The sequence below is a fragment of the Lactuca serriola genome, chromosome 4, assembly GCF_051521515.1.
Source record: "Lactuca serriola cultivar US96UC23 chromosome 4, Lser_US96UC23_V15, whole genome shotgun sequence".
NCBI classification, from domain to species: Eukaryota; Viridiplantae; Streptophyta; class Magnoliopsida; order Asterales; family Asteraceae; genus Lactuca; species Lactuca serriola.
Window position 1 is genome coordinate 342674711 of NC_136411.1, and position 5702 is coordinate 342680412.

The following is a 5702-nucleotide window of genomic DNA, read 5'->3' on the forward strand; positions in this document are numbered from 1 at the left end:
TAAAATGAGATGGTGACACTAAAATCACCAATAACATATAACCTTATTTTGGTTTCATTTACTTTTGAGCTAGATAAGTGGTCATAGATCCGTTAATTTTTATTTTTTATTATTTATTTATTTATTTTGTAAGTTCTTCCCGAAATTATATCAAAGTAACTAGATAAAATAGAGTTGTTCCAAAAAAAGTTAATACTTTGGCTTGGAAAGTGTATTTCGATAAAGTACCAACCACAAGAAGTTTGATGGATAAGGCCAAACGATATACATGCAACGAGCATGTTCGTGGTTGAGCTGGCCACGAACAACAGGCATGCACACTACCCCGTTGTTTCGTAGTTGGCCGTTGTCGATCTCATTCGTGTTCGGGACAACGGAAGCGCACGTCCAATGGGATTGAAGGGGAGAGATTCGAACGTTAGACTAGCCGTTGAACGGCTAGTTTGTTAAAAAAAAATTATAAACAATTTATTTACCTATAAATACAACACCTTAACTTTTTAATTGTTACACCATTCTTTTCTATCTCTGTACATAATTTACATACTACATCTTCACAACCAAATACCATGGATCCCAACCAAAACACCCCTCCAAACTACAGATATCGCAAACCCGATAACGCTTTTGCGCTAGATACAACTCCTCGTCAATTCCTGACTATTGAGTCACCTCAAGGCGGTTTTATCAATCTACTTCAAACCGGTTCCCCTATCCAACAAACATCACTTTTCCAACAACAATATCAACATTTTCCGGCTTTCCAACAACAACAAATGTAACAACAATACCAACAATTCCAACAATTCCAACAACTACAACAACTCCAACAATAATCGTCACAATAACAACAACCACCAATTTCACAACCACCAAGCTCACAACCACCACTTTCACCGGATTTTGTTGCGGAAACGCAACCTTCACCACCACCTCAACCAAAAAAGAAAAAAGGAAAAAAAACCGGCCCGACCCACTACCACCCAAGAAAGGGTCCCATGGATAAAAGAAGAAGAAAAGTTAGCGGAGGCATGGGTGGCGGCTTCCGAAGATCCAATTATAGGAGATAGTCAGCCTTACGGAATTTTTTGGAAAAAAGTACGAGCCATTTTTTACGAGTTAATGGAAAGTGAAACTCGAAATGTCGATCAAATTATGTCGAAATGGCGAGATATTCGACTAAAGTGCACCGAGTTTGGAGGAATCTATAACAACCTCCTAAACATACGCAAAAGTGGGTCGAACGATTTTGATGTTTTCAAGGCGGCCATGGACAAATTTGAAAAAACAACGCCAACACGCAAAACTTTTCCGTATATGAAACCGTGACTAAAACTGAAAGACGCCCCAAAATGGAAAGAGAAAACGGAAGGAACTTCCCAATCTACCGGTTCAAAGTGTTCGAGAAATTCCGTTCGAACTTCTCAACAATCGGACGGCCGAACACACATCGACATCAACGACGATCCGATAGATCTTGAAAACGACCAACCTCTTCGTCGGCCCGTTAGAAGAAATAAAGCAAAAAAAGCAGCGTCAACATCTTCGAATTCTAGTGTTATGGATATATTTGGCAATAAATTTGATCGATATGTGCAACTTCAAGAAACGAAGGCCGAGGTGATGACTCGAATGGAACAAAAAATGATCGAAGCACAATCATCATTTCAAGAGGCACAAGAGACACTCCAAACAAAAACTGATATGGAATTCTTGAAAATGAAAACGGACGACCTCGAGGGCGAAGACTTGAAACTTTTCCAAGCGATAAAAGAGTAGGTTCGAGCCCGACGTAGGCGTAGGGGTAGTTTATTTTATTTATGGTTGAAATTTTTAGTTTTTTTTAATGTTTTTTTTAATTTTTTTATTTTAACTAGTGTAATTTTTATTTTTATTGTTAGTTTTATTTTTAAAAAAATTCAATTAATGTAGTTTTTATTTAATGTAATTTGGTATTTTAATTTAATGGAAAAACTAGTATTAAAAAAATGATTTTAATGTATTTTTGAATTAAATTTAAATAAACAAAAATGAGGTGGAGTGGTGTGTTAGTGATAGGTATCCCATGCTAGTGGTAGGAGAATATGGTGCTGATGTGACACTCACCAATGTATTATGTGGTGGGTATAAGGCCATCCGTTATACCCACCACTAACCACTATAGTGGTGGGTGTCACCTAATCACCACATTCAACCACTAAACTTATGGGATACCCACCACAATATTCTTCTTATTTTTTTATTTTTAAATTAAAAATATATATTTTTAAATTAATTAAAATGTAGAGAAAGGTAGAGAGAGATAGAGAGACATGGAGAGAGAAAAAAAGTTATTGGATGTTGTTGTCCGTGCTCTCCACCATATTTGACCACGAATTTTTCCACCACTAGCCACCACTAAGAGTATGGGGTGGTGTTCACATTTTTTGTTCGTGGCCACATAAACCACGAACATACTCGTTATGAGTATACCATAAGGCCTAATAGATGGTCTAATAAAATCCATTTAGGGTCAATAATATGCCTCATTCGTCATAATCATGTGGAGCATATTGACAATGTTTTCATATAGTGTGATGTCGCATTTGATATTCAGTCTCATATTGGTTATTTATGAGGTTTACAAATGCATTTGGTTACGACAGTTAGAATATGACTTTCTTGAACGGATTCAGTGAATATTTCGCCTCTGTAAAGATATTATTTTGAAGGGCGTGTTTTGACCGCTTTATGGGTGTTATTGAATTACAATAATGAGTATCTTTGATTCGTAGAAGTAGAAGAAGGATATATGTTTAGTAAGATTGTATCTTAATTGTTTTTTTGGCCTGTGTATAGAATTTATAAACTTAGATTCCATTGAAATTCTTGGCTACAAAATCTAACGTTGAATTTAAATCTTTTATAATTTGCTTTCCTTTTTGTAATACCTTGATAGATAACAAAAAATTTAAGAGTTGAACTAAAATAAAAAATAGGGAAAATACCACAAATAGACAAAAAATGGGGGTGAATTTCTAAATTTAGTCACAAAATTTGATTTTCCAGCTATAGACATACATTCCGCGGAGGACCCTCCGCGGACCTTTGCGGAAGGACGTCATCTCCGCGGAATGGATCTTGAGGTTTTTTTTTTTTTTTTTTTTTTTTTTTTTAATATCGTTTTTTCGGGGTTTATATTAATTCTTCAACTAATTATTTTCAAGTAAAGATTATAATAGTATGATAATCTTTTCTTAAAAACAATTAGTTTGAGAAATAATATAAAACCCGAAAAACCGATGAAAAAAAAAACACTAAAGATCCATTCATCGGAGCTATCTCCGCGGAATGAGTTCATTCCTCGGAGGTAGCTCCGCGGAATGAATCTTTAATGTTTTTTTTAATACATTGATTTATTTACGATTATGCCATTCCGCGGAGCTACAGTAGATTCCGCGGAGCTACCTCCGCGGAATGCATGATTATATCCGAAAAAGTTCATTTTTATGTTTATTTTTTGAAAATACACCCCATTTTTTTTTGACTATTTACGGTATTTTTCCTAAAAAATATGGTAGACTTAGGATATAACATCCCTAAGATTGAAAATTCCATAGAACCATTAAACCAAAGATCCTTGAAGAGAATCTATATTTTGGTTCAATGGCAATTCAGATGGAGGTATGTTGAAGACTATGTTGGGTTTTATTCAAAAATTTGGTTTCAAAAACACAAAATATCAACGAAAGCATTTAAGATTTGAACGACATATAACTAGTTTATACTCACCAAATGATGATCTTGCATGAACATGAAAAGATTAAGGTCCCGTTTGATAGTTCCTGACTGAGAAAGAGCTGATTGGGAAATGTCTGTCTGGGTAAAAAATCCTGAATGAGTAAGAAACCATGATGTTTGATTGTACATCTAACTTAATGTTCTGACGGATGAAAAATGACCATTTTACCCTTCTACTTTATACAACAATGGATGAAGTTGTTGAAAATTTATAAAAATGCACTAAAGATAATCAAATTCAATTGTTCTACTCATTTAAAATATTTTTTTCAATCTTCTTGCCTTATATCATTTATCAAGATAAACAATAAAAACAAAATAAATTCTGAAAAAACACAATTCTCATTTCAATATGACCCAATTATGATATAATAGTCATAGCCTATTTCTTGTTGGGTTTCTTCTTTGAAACCGAAGTCACAGCCACCTATGGTTTTGGATGCTTTTCAGCTTCACTTGGATCCAACCACTTGAGAGGATGTTTGTTAAAAAAATGGCCAATTAGGAATTGTAATCAAAGTTGTCAAAATCATCCCCCCCCCCCCCAACATACACTATCAACATCAGTTGAAATGAACCCACAACATAACCTGTTATAAATGTTGCAACTGCAAATACCACCAGCAATATCTGCATCAATTGCTCTGCTACCTTCTGTCCTTGCCAATCCATCTATTTACCCGAGGGTATTATCAGAATTAAAAAATATATAAGGTGTAATCGGAGTCAATCAGCTACCTTCAACAGTAAATAGATGGATTTAGGGCAAGGAGTAAGCAATTGCTCTGCTACCTTCAACAGTAAATTCATTTTTATCAGTTTTGTACATGTAATTGAAATCAGAGTCAATCAGCTACAAAGGAGTAAGCAAAAGGACAATCATATGGTGAAATCGAACATAGTGAGCATTTAGGGCAATGAGCTTTGATCGGCTGGAGAAGAAAAGAATAGCAGAAGCATACCTGATAGACGAGGAAGGAGCTTCGACCGACGATTGGAAGAGGAAGAAATAGGTCGATGTTGCTTGTTGGAGAAGAGGAATCGCTGAAAGGGGAGAAGAAAGGGCACCGATGGAAACTTTTCTCCTCTTCTCAGTTAGCTGATTTCCAACTTCTTTTTCAATCAGCTATAGATTTCTGAATCAGACACGCATAAAGTGTTTATCAAACACAAATAGCTGAGCAAGTCAGCCAAAATGGTTTGAGCCGACTCAGTCAGACCAATATCAAACACAGCCTAACACAACCATCAGAAGAAAATAGTAACAACCATTGAAGCCTTTGGTTCCTCAAGGGGAGTTTAGATTGTTGATGAAGAATGTTAGGGTACAAATAAGAGCTCCATTTAAATATTGACATCAACAATTACCAACTTGACTTGTATGCTAGACCTAAACTCTTAAGCTTTTAAGACAAAATAGCAAATTTGTCTTAAAATAGAGAATGCAAGTATCTTTCTTCTTAATTTTCTTCTTAACACTTTAAAAGAGAATGGAGACAAAGAATAGGGAAAGTGACGATTCAAGTAAGCAACAAGGAGAGCAAATGAAAGCCTTTAAGCCTTTTTATTTTACATATTAGGTCTTAACACTTTAAGACTTCTCGAACCCTTAAAAACTTATGCTTAGTTATTATAAAAAGACATGTTTCTGAAGCATGTATTTCTTAATAAAATAAGCAAAATATATTATTTTTGTCCTCTTCTCCCGTCCACAACTTTAAGGAAGAAAGAAGACAAAAGTTTATAAAAAATCATTTTAAGCTTTTATAAGATATAAACCTTTTATATATTTATATAAGACACAACTCTTTTAGTTTAAAAAGATGTATATGACATTATATATCATACCTTAATGATATATTTTAGTACTTGACATTAACAATTATTATTTCTATAAATAAATAATTTCCAATTAATTGTAG

The 5702-nt window shown here is 34.4% G+C and overlaps 1 pseudogene across 1 annotated transcript; it reads right to left on the minus strand.

Annotated features, from left to right (window-relative positions):
- Nucleotides 1-4033: 4033 nt before the first annotated feature.
- On the minus strand, nt 4034-5247 carry LOC145100732 (signal peptidase complex subunit 1 pseudogene; annotated as a pseudogene). Its single transcript, XR_013705225.1, has 2 exons — nt 4743-5247; nt 4034-4572 (listed from the first exon to the last, which is right to left on the minus strand). The product of XR_013705225.1 is annotated as a signal peptidase complex subunit 1 pseudogene (transcript).
- Nucleotides 5248-5702: the final 455 nt, after the last annotated feature.